The sequence below is a fragment of the Carassius gibelio genome, chromosome B10, assembly GCF_023724105.1.
Source record: "Carassius gibelio isolate Cgi1373 ecotype wild population from Czech Republic chromosome B10, carGib1.2-hapl.c, whole genome shotgun sequence".
NCBI lineage: Eukaryota > Metazoa > Chordata > Actinopteri > Cypriniformes > Cyprinidae > Carassius > Carassius gibelio.
Window position 1 is genome coordinate 13313700 of NC_068405.1, and position 12169 is coordinate 13325868.

At 35.6% G+C, this 12169-nt stretch overlaps 1 protein-coding gene across 1 annotated transcript in view; it reads left to right on the forward strand.

Annotated features, from left to right (window-relative positions):
• LOC127966770 (C-type lectin domain family 4 member M-like) overlaps positions 1-12169 on the forward strand; it is a 370290-nt gene that overhangs the window by 322542 nt on the left and 35579 nt on the right. The window lies entirely within an intron of this gene.

The following is a 12169-nucleotide window of genomic DNA, read 5'->3' on the forward strand; positions in this document are numbered from 1 at the left end:
TCGTTTCAGCTGACACATGTTTTGAAGGTCAATCTGTACAGCTCACAATGTTGATTCGGCTCTTTGACCATTTTACTTACCATTTACATTTTTATTAAATTCGCTTTTAAGAGTGCATTAAAATAAAATCCCAAGCACTACACGTTAATTTTTGCTAACAACACTAGAAGTCATATTGGTGTTAACAATTATACATTTTAATTTTTTAAAATGTTTCATTGGTAATACTTTCAACATGCCACTTAAGCTAATTCATCAAGTCAAATAACAGCTCATTATGCTTGTGGTTATCTGATGCTCGCTATTCTTTTCACAATATTTATATTTAACTCACCCATACAAATTATAAGACAAAGCCACAGTCCAATCCTTCACGTTCTTTTACCTATTTCCCTTTATCACGCTTCCAGCCTGATAGATAAAGTTAGCAAGGCCTTACTAGAAAGCTTTCTAAGAAGATCTCCTCCCAACATGGTTTCCTCCCTCCAAAACAGTAAACAGATGTCACAGTGAGTAAGAGCGGTGACTCTCATAACTGTCAGCAGCACTGTTGCAATAGCAAATCCCCAAGGAGCACTGCACAATACGATCAAGAACCATGGTCTGTCATGAACAAGCTAACATTAAGTCCAAAATACAATCCAGAATGAAAAAAAAGGCAGTCAAAGGACCAAAAGACAAAGAGAATGCTGATAAAGTAAAGAAAAAACAGAAATGTTAATGGGAAATAGAAGCAGAGCAGTAGGTTAATTGAAAGACACTGGAGATCACAAAGATTAGAGTAGGAGATATGGCAAAATGAAAGAGATTTGGTAATCAGTCAATCATAAATAAATAACTTTGTGTGTGTATGTGTGTGTGTAATAATTTAATAAACAACTTCTGCAAATCTTCTCCATTCATATTGTGAATTGCTGAAGTATAAATGTTGAGTCCTCAATGAGTGCCTTTAAATCTACAACACAACACTACAAAAATGTTCTCATTGTATAAAAAATACAGTCTCGTTTATATGCAAATCATAATGATTACCCAAGAAAACCACCGTAGGTCCTTTGAAAACAGATTTGTGCATTCATTGAATAACCTGAACGCCAATAAAGGCATTTGCATGAAGGTTTTGCTTGAACATTTTAAATAGTGTTCCTTGGAAATAGAACACTATTTAAGACTAGTATAAGCTAGTGAGCCATGCAAGATAATTTCAGGAACACTCACAGTAATAAAAAAACGTTTACCCACCATGCTGTTTGGAATTTATGCTTACATAACATATGGTTTTTGGGAATAATCAATACACATAGGAGTACTTAATTTAGCCTCTACTTGCAGCTCTGAGGAATCTACCTTTGTAAAAAATAAAAAATAAAACCGAGGTAAAGACCAGTAGGGTATTTGAGTATGAATGCACTCATAAATCTGACTCTGAGTCCTAAAAATGCCTTAATAGCCAACTCATTTTAGCTTTCCTCAAAGTTGTGAGGAGGCAAGGGACTTCACTTAAGCCACATTTTGGAACTTGTAAAACTCAGACAAGGGTAAAAACCAGATATGTATCCTGGGATTCAGAGAAAATTAGGATGTTAAATTAAATACAAATAATGACCCAGCAGTTTTATATCTCTGAGAAAGCATATATATATAACAAACTTTTTCCAAGTATCTTCAATAATTCTTTCACCAGAAGCAAAAAAAGTTACTACAGTAGGAGTACTTCAGCAGACGCCTCATTAGTATTCCAAATTAGTGTAACCTATAGGAGGTCAGCTCATATTAATCTCATAACAAATGGACCATAACTCACCTGTATTCCCTGGTCTTCAAGCTGCTGACTTTTACGGCACAAGTGCTAGACCACCATTGTGGTGGATTGGGGAGACATGTTTTCCATGTAAGGAAATGTACAAATTTGGATTCTATGTTTTGTAAATAAGGATACAATCAGGATTAAGCAGATTTGTATTTGTTATTCGGAGTCTGAAGATGAAAAGATACCCTTTTAAAAACATGCCGTAGTCGTAGTCCGTTCTTGCAGATGGCATTTGTAGAAGTACATTGGTGTGATGATGAGGTACAATGTAGCTACTTTAAAATGTAAAAAGGCACAGGCTGAGTTTAGTTTAGTTGATAATCCTTTTATAAAGACTTTCATGATTATACACAACTGATATATGAAATATGTGTACAGTAAAAAAATAGACAAATGTATGAGAGCCTAGTTTTTATTCATCGATGTGATAATGTTTTAAAGCTTTAATTCAAGAAATATCAAGGGATTCTTTACCCAGACTTGAACTTCAATCTTAATAATGGATGGCATACATTCATAAGATTTCCTCACAATAAAAAAAGCAAAACCAAATCAACAACTCAAAAACGAAACTAGATCAACTAAAAATATAGTTGGGCCCATTCAAAACACGGTAATATGACCTGACTTGAATATTAAACACAACTTGATCCTGACCAAATGGATGACAAAACTGTGAAAACTCACCTGATCCGACAGGTACAAGTGCACTTAATAGACAATGAATAATAGATCCAAATCACTAATAAAAAAGAAAGAAAAAAAGAAATAAAATAAAAAAAGAAAAGAAACACAAACGGCTTTTATAATAGTAGTTTGGAACCACATAAGACATCAAGATAAAAGTAACAGCCTTTTACTTATTATTGTAGTGCAAGTCATGCAACTTCAACTTTATCAGTACACACTTCCCACATTCTCTTCACTGCACAAACACATACGTTACTCATCAGCAATCAGCACTCTTAGATTCAAATCAATTTCCTTCAAATAGCTATACAAAAACAAATGATGAAGAAATGACACCCATTTAATCCTTTTCTCTGTGATTCCTGCAGTGTTTTTAAGCCATGCCAAATGCCTTGAGGCAATTCTTCAATGCAATTTGGCAGAAAGGTGCCGAACATCGATGCTGGAGCTCGGTGTGAAATGATTGGTCTCACTAAAAAATAACTTGCTGATGAACAAGGGGAGAAAATGAAAGATGCTTAAATGGTGTTTGGCAGGATGAGTGGAGGGTATAATGGGGGGAACGGGTTGATCTGGGCAGCTCTCAGATACATAAGTGGTCACTCAGTGGCTCGAGCACATGGTGAGAAACACATCTCCATCCATCAGGTGAATTCAGCCCAGTGTTGTTCCTAGCATGACTACTAATGGCGCTTTTCCACTGCATGGTACAGTTCAGTACAGTTTACTTTTGTGGGGTTTTCCACTGGGTTCAGTACCTGGTACCTGGTACCTTAGAACCGGTTGATCTCCCATGTGAACCATTAGTTTCTGCTGAACAGTTATGTAATGAAATAATCTAATAATTTAATTCTTTACCATTTTAACACACTCTATATATATATATATATATATATATATATATATATATATATATATATATATATATATATATATATATTTAGTCAGTGGATATTATTTCTCAATATGAGATTTAAAATGTCAGCTCCACACTGTGAGCCAAAAACATTCAAAGAATCCTGATTATATAAAAACAGTTGCAATTACGTAAATAAATGACATACTCATCTGCTATTTGAAAAGCAATTTCTGTGCCAATAACATCACCACCACAAAAATAATAAAAAATTAACTAAACATTTTTTTCACACATGCCTCACTATGATAGTCCTGACCCTAGAGTCACCCATTGGTTGAGCCAATGCCTTGTCAGTTGCTGTCAGCTTTGTTGTACACTTTTCAAGAAATCAACCTAAAAATACCTTACTTATAGTCATACATTACATTTGTATAGATATGTTAGTACACACTTCGCCTTTAAAATTACTGCTGTTCTATGCGACTGAAAATGCCTCCCTTTCTGACAGATTTGCCTCCTCCTCAAATGAAAAGATGCTTTCCAGAATGAAAGTGATCAATCTGTTCCTTTATTCTTTCATTTAGATTCCAGAATTATTGCAGGAACAGTACGCCTCAGTGATAATATGACCCATTTGTGGTGAGGGAAGCCGGTCGTCCTCCATATTTAACGAGCCAGCAGTGTTTCCCAGTGCAAAAGTGCTGTGCCAAGCAGATGGAACAAAGCTATGCCTGAACCCTCCCAAAGTTATCGCCTACCAAATGGCAAGGCTAATGAATTCTCCTGACACCACCAGCCTGTTCCATACCATCCTCAGTATGCGAACCACAGCAATGTGGAATGAATTAGCCAAACTGTTAAACAGATTTCTCATTTAAGCTATGGACTGACTGAAAATTGACTTTGCAGATTGTTAAATTGCATTCCACTTGCTATTAGCTGCAGATTCATGTGGCACAAAGCACAATGTGAGAAATAAAGTCTGATGGGGTCTATAGCACGTTGCAATGAGCTCTCTCTGTGTGCTCTTCTGGGATATAAAAGCGTGACGGCCCACAGCTGGGGCTCAGGCGAAAGACCACAGCAATGGGCACTTTCCGTTCATTTCCTGAACATATACCGAGGATGTTACACTTGGTTTAACATTCTTGGCAAGTTTCATCTAGTTTTGCCACCATTGCCTTTTCTCACTTCTATTTTATCTGCCACTGAAATGCCAGACTGTCCACCATATCGTCCCCTAAATGAGCTTTCTGTATCCCATGACATGGCAGTTCTAGTCTGCTGCTTCTGTCTACCTGAATGCAGCAGAAGTTGGACAATGGGCAAAATTGGTGTTCTTTCCGTGGCTCTGCTTCATCTACCCTCAAAGATGTGCTGGAACTTAAACAACCCTGTAATCTTGAGGAACTGAAATCAGATGTGAATGCTTCTCTGGACTGAATATATTCACCTTCCCAATGTCCCTACTGGACTATACAGACAAGTACATGTTATATCTTTAAACAAATTGGAAAGGGTTTGCTACATTGTAAAAAAAAGAAAAAAAACAAAAGAAAAAAGATTTGCTCAGATTTGTATATTAGGGTTGTATGTTTTGGGTATAGGGTTTGACTCCACCAGGTTGTTAACATCCGTACAGCTGATCACAGCAGAACCAGAGGTGCAGCGCGGGGAGATTGTGTCATTCCCTTTAGAAAAAGTGTATTTGGTCATACTTTTCTGTTCGAGCTGCTACTGAATGGAACTGCATTCCCTTAATCATTAGAAATTAAAACACATATTGTATACATTTAGAGAAATGGCTTCTTGAATTTCAGATCTGTCAACATTAACACATTTCTAGACCTGCTCCATCCTCTGCTGGCTTCTTGCCTTTGTATGCATATATGTCATGTTTTGTCAGATGTTTGTTGATTGTTGGTTTGTGGTATTTCGATTGTACTATTTAACATAATAGGATTTATTAAATGTATTTTCTTATTGTTATTGGTATTCTTACTGTCTTTTAGGGTGACTTTTAACATCTGTCCTGGGACTGCAGATGAAAAATAGCCTTCTGGCTAACTCTGGCATATTGGCAGAAATGTGTATTAATATGCACTGTCCCTGTAATTAAAAAAAAAAAAAATGTTACATCTAATGTTAAATTAATGTTTAATCCATATCAGTTACATGTGTGTTAAATTGACGGTGTTTAGTGTTTGTGTGAATGACTCTGTGCACATTTTATATATGTTAATATTTAAAAGCAGCTTGTAAGTTTGGTTCATCATGTGACTTTCTCATCAAAATCTGCTGTTGGTGGTTATCAGTGTATTACAAAAGTACGAAAACAGATTTTAGTACTTCAGTAGGTTGGTATTAACATTATATCAGTTAATTAAATCACAGTATTTAAAACTGTAAAACCTAAAATGTTGCTACCAAATTATTACAATCACAGTTGTCATTTTTTGTCAACTTTATATGTTTTTTATTTGATTTTACAGTGTATTTGTCCTAATTCATTTTCAATACTTTGGAATTCTGGCCCTGTATACACCTGGTACAAAGAGTTTTTGATGATCAGATTGACAACACTGTGTAAACATGTTCTGAAACCACCTTTGACCAGAGGTAGTCGAATATAAATTTGAACGGATTGGTTTTGTAGTGTAAATGCTCATGTGGTTGAATGCATTCAAACAGCTACAAAAGATTGCCTCCTCTCTGCCAGCTGACCTAATTCTTAAACGTTATGGGACATGTTATTGAAGTGTGCTAGCCTGACGGGATTTAAATTTTGTCATCTGAAATCGTAAGTTTGACTTGAAGGTAAAAAAAAAAAAAAAAAAAAATTCCTTGTAAAAAGACAATGTTCTCTTAGTCCTGATTCTAATACAAACCCACATCATTCAGAATATGGCTATCATTGCAGAAACAAAAGCATTAAATATACTGTTTTGGTTGTCTCCTTTTGAGTTTGTAGGTACTGTAAATAGTGTGATCTTTTGCAATGTTAGATTGAACGATCCATCAAATAAAATCAAGAAAGTGGACAATAGCACGAAAAAACACCAGGTGTGAATGGAAATGTGACTCCTTCGTCTACTTACTTTACAAATGACCAAAATGCATTTTAATACCAGATGTAAACTATTGTTGTCAGTACAATGAAAATCAGTGGAGTCCAAAACAACTTTGGACCCCATTGACTTTAAATATCCTCTTTGTACCTACAGGGGAACAGCAGCTTGTCACCGTCCCAATAGTCTCAAAGGGAAATCTTTGTAACAAATAAGGGTACATATTACTACTCTTTGCACAACTAATATGCACCTCTTAGGGATGAATAAGTTACCTTTAGGCGCACTGCACAAATGACAAGCTGCTGTACCCCCAATGGTAGAGTTTTTGCCCTTTAAAAAAAAAACAGCAGGTGATTTCTAATGTAATTATTACTAAGGTTGTGTCAATAAATAAATAAATAAAAAGATAAATGTAACTGACCTTCTCTGGAAAAGCAATTTACTAATTTAATTTACTATCAATAGTTTTAGTCTGCATTCAACAAAATACCAATATTCGCATTAAAATAAGTCTAGCTCAGCATCATGCATACTGTAAATGCTTGTCTCACTCATTATACTTCAGGATGTGATGTATGGAAACAAGATGTGAAGTGTATACCACTCAGGCTTGATGGAGTCTCCAGGAGCTAGTTAAAGCTGAGGCATGCATGAACTCTGTGTGAAGTACACACATCTGAAGCACTCAAGAAGACCTTGATGAATCCAAAGCACTTTTCAATACTGTTAGTTAATATTTCAAGGCACGACTTCCCGATACCTGTTTATGAGGCTCACAATGCCTGTATTTTTAATGCTTGTAACTCACTTCATCTCTGCAGGCCTTCTTCTGCTTTAGACATGCCTAGTATATGTAATGCTTCAAAACTTTGGAGATGGCACATTCCATTTAAATAGGCACAAGATCTTGAAAAAAATAACTTTCATATTTTAAAGTAATGGACATATATTTCTATAGGCCTATATGTTTATGTATGTTTTAATCAAGCAGTTAAGGTATGGTGATTGCAATGTTCTAGTCTAGACTGCTGATTGTCCTTGAAGCTTTCAATGTTAAAATACTTCCTCTTAACTACTGACTTAATATGCAGACTATAAGCAAACCATATGTTCGTTGATTTCCCCATAACACTGGTTCTCTATGGCACTATGAAAACATTGCACTGTTTGTTTGATTATCTCGTCCAGACCAACACAACAATAGTGGCTCAGCCAATGGCATGAGCTTGGGGCCGTGGACATCTGTCTGTTCGACCAATGGCAGATGAGGAAGTGTTAAGGAAACGTGTTTGAAAACAAAAACCTCAACTTTAAACAATATTATACAAAGACCCTTTACCCCATTGGTCTTTTCTCTTCATTACTTGCTAATTTGACTCCAATTCAGTACTCATTTCTTTCAGTTTTTCTCTGACTCTTTGTTTCTTTTTTGTCTCATCTCTTCCATCTATTTTTAATTCATCATTTATTCTGTCTGCCCTCTGTTCTTTCTTTTATTCTCTCCCCTGCTCTTTTTGTTTTGAACGCTGCATGGCAATCAATTCTCAAGTCACAGGAGGGCTGTTCATTCCCCTTTGCCTGGTAAGGAGATCCATTGGTCTGTCAGTTAAAAGAGTGGCATAAATGTTCTCTCCAGCTCTCAATCCCTTTGTTAACTTAGCCTAAAGAAATAAATGCATGTCCCACTAGGATACCTTTACATTTAATACCTGAGTTTAAGTGAATTTAAGGACAACAGGAAGGTCTCACCCATGCTTTAAACTGAACCTGGGTGTAATGGCTATCTTAAGTTTTTAAGCAATGAAGTCGGCTTGACTTAGATTTGTAAATGAATAATTCAGAATGGATCAAATGATTCATTAAATAAGATTGGACTCAAGAGAACGGCTCATTCATTCATGCAGTCATTTTATATGACTACTTTTCACATGAAATGTGCAGAGGAGAGCTGGGATGGATCTAAAGGTTAAAAAAAAAAAAAAATCTCCAATCTAGAAATGTCGATAGACACATTAGAGAAACAGAAAAAAAAAAATAATAATAATTGGAAGAAAAAGTGCAAATACTTTAGAACGTTCAGTTATTGGAATTATGGAATGTAATTATTTTTGCAATTATAATGCAATTATTTACTGCTTAATTTTAATTATTTTAATACATGTACACTCTTAGTTTATGTATAAAAAAAACGAAAACAAGAAAAACATCATTACAGCAGAAGTAGTGGAAATATTTTGATGGCCCTTTGAATATCGTCTCGGACAATGAGGGAGATTGGAGTCAAAACATCTGAGAGCCACCCTTTTAAAAATGTAAATAATAATAATAATAATAAAAAAAGAAAGAAATCAAGAGACAATAGTCATGCAAATCAATGTTGTTGTCTGTTTTCATATACTCTAATGTCTTTGGTTTAGAAATCAGGAAATATTGGCCAAAAATGAAAGCAAAAATTCCAACATCTGTGCCAAATCCACGCAGCGCTGCACAGATGACTTTTACCTGAAAACGTAATAAACAGGAACACAGCATGTGTAAGCCTCATTAATCTGATAACAGCAGAGACTAAACATGGCCATCCAAATTAATCCCATGTTCCCTCACATCATAACCCATCTGCTAGAGTCAGAATCATAACGCTGTCTCCTCTTGGCTGGACCTGTGCACATAATCGCCATTAGTGGAAGCCGAGGATCTAAATGTTTAATAGTACATTAGAGTCCCCATCGACCCTGCGGATGTGCTGAGAAAGACACTTTCCCTTCAGGCAGGCTTCAGGGGTGAAAGCACAGGCTGTCTGGAGCGAACCTGTGGAGAATTTGGATTAAAATGTCGATACTGAGGTGACCGATGCTCAGTCTTTTTTAACTCTTTTGCTCTCCAAAGAGCCTTGAAACCTTCTTAGGTCCAGCCGAGGTGGAAAAACAGGAAAGTCTTCCCTTGTAATGCAATATTAAGGCAGCTCTGAACCCTCCATGAACCGACACATATAAAGCAATTTTTTATGGATGCTGAACATTGGATTAAATTCTATGCTTACTCGAGGGTAATGCTGTCTATAGAGCTTTGATGTAAGAATTAATTAAATATACTGGAATTTAGTCATTACAAAATGCAACCATGCGTTTCTCTATGTAAACATACATTTTAGCATTTAAGAGGAGAAGCACAACAATATTTTATTCATTAACCAAGAATAACATTTATAACATAATAGTGATGAATATTTAACACCAATCCTTTAAAGGAATATCTCACCCAAAAATAAACATTTAATCCAATCCAATCCAATATTTAACATGCATTAAAATGAATAGTGACCATGGCTGTCAAGCGCGATATTTAATGAATAATGACTTAGGTTTGTTCCTCACACAAAGCTCATATATAACTTCACTGAGTTTGAATATTGTGCACATAGTCATATGGATATGGCCCTCTCATTGACCCAACATGTTAAAAAAGAGAAGCTCTGACATTGTTTAATTTCTTCATTTGTGTGTCACTGATGAAAAAATAAAGTCATATGGAATTGGAATGACATGAGGATAAGTAAATGATGATAGAACTTACAGTAGGTGAAATGTCATTTTAAGACAGAATGATTTCCATTTACACTTGACCACATAAATGTACAAAACAAATATTAATCTGACACTCAGTTCCTGTACTCTACAATATGCAAATCCAATGAGTTCATATCACTGGAAGCAAAAAATATGTGCTGCATATTATTTATCATTAGCTGATTTCAAGATCAAAGACAGTTGAGAGAGCATCACCAGCACTGTTGAAACATGGTAGCGTTTACCCCCTTTAATGAAGATTGTTTTTTGAACATGTGAAGATGCTGCAAAATGAAGACGCAGTGGGTTTCATCGGTTTGCAAATGCTTATTGAGAAAAGATGCTCATCTCTGGTGGCCATATCTCTCACACCTTTATTATTATTTATTTATTTTTATTTTTATTTTTTTGTGAGGAGCAGCAGAATTTACATAAGAGGCATCAACAACTAGATGCATTTACACTTGTCCATTTTTGTCTGGAATGCATCTCAAACCAACTCCTTAGAGTAGTTTAGTGGTACTAAAGCAGTCCACCTGGCCTTCGTGATTACTGTCCAATCAGAGAAAACACACGAAGTGGCCAAGTGTAAATACTCATTCTTTATCTGATTCCCAGTGGAATCTCTTTCAGGAATTCCCAATATTATATCCGTAAATCCTCTAAAAATGAGCGACTGTCACAAATAGAGAACGAGAGCGAGCGAGCACAACAGCACAGGGTAATACCTTGTATCACTGCAGTGAAACACTGACACTCTGCTGTTACTACAGCTCTGCAGCACCAAAGCTGTTATACACACGAGACTGAAACAAGACTCCTAAAATGGCCACTTTTGACATCTCAGCCAGGATCTTGACCTTTAAGATTCGAGCACAAATGTGTTGTTTAAAGCATCAATTCTGCAGCACTGAGCTAAAGGGTTTCTGCTCAGAAAGGCTTTGGATCAGTAAAGTGTGATAGCCTGGACTGGTGGATGATCTGAGGAGTATATGTGGATTAATGGCTTTAATTAAAGAGCTAATAATCACGTAATCCTTCTCTAGGACATTCGACTGACCTCTCAATAGGGCAGATGTTCCCATTTAATATTATGGTCAGAAAGCACGTACTGTCCAATCTGTGCTTTAGGTCCCAACAGCAATTTCATTTCCTAGAATAGCCTGCAAGCCAATGTAAATCGGTTTATGCAGTAACTTAAACAATGTGGGAGCATTGAGATTAATTTAAAACAAAGATATAATTGAATATTATTATTTTATCATTATAGTTTGTTTTCTGTGAACAAATTAAGCCTGACACAAAAATGTACTGAAATTCAGCGTATATAGGCTTATGTTACGTGTAGCAATGTTTTTTTTTTTCCTCGTTTATCTGTAAACTAAATGTAATATATTTAAAGAATGTATTTCTCATATGTATATATGTAGATTTATATATATACAAAGGTACATAATGTAATAATATTTAGTAGTTTCCAGTATTTATAAAATAAAAAGTATTGACCATTTATTTGTGCTTTCAAAAGATTGTTTGGACATCAGATGTCAAAGGTTGAAAAGTACTTTTTTTTTCAGATCACATTTGACACATATATTTACAAATGTACAATATTTTATCTTCCTTTAAATTGGTCTTTAGGAATATACCACATCTAATCAAGCAATTGCACATTGTTGGCAATTTCGTTAAAAAGATCAATTAAAAATATACAAAAAGATGAATTGTTTTGCCACCCAGCTGGTCATTTCACCTGTCCAGTGTTGTTTATGGCTTTTCCTATAATGTTTAATGTGATTTCTTGGGTGTTACTATACCTTAAGTCTCAATAAACCAAGCAGAAATCTAATGTGGAATCTAACAGAGGTTTAAAGCAACCACATTTGAGCTTAAATGCAATGTATGGAATCATGCACATTATTTTCAATGTTTCTCTTGGCACTGAAGTGGCTTGTGGCTTATGTTTTTGGCTCTCTCATTGCTTTAGGCAACACAATCAAGCTTGTTGACTGAGGCATACCTGTGGCCTTATGTCTGCCTTCCCTGTGGCTAACAAAATACTAAGACAGATACCAGAGCTGCAGTTTGACTGGCCTGCAGGACCAGAATATCCTGTAGCTAATTTGGTGACAAATAGCAGCCACGGAAAGCTGTGGACTAGAAGGTCATTCCT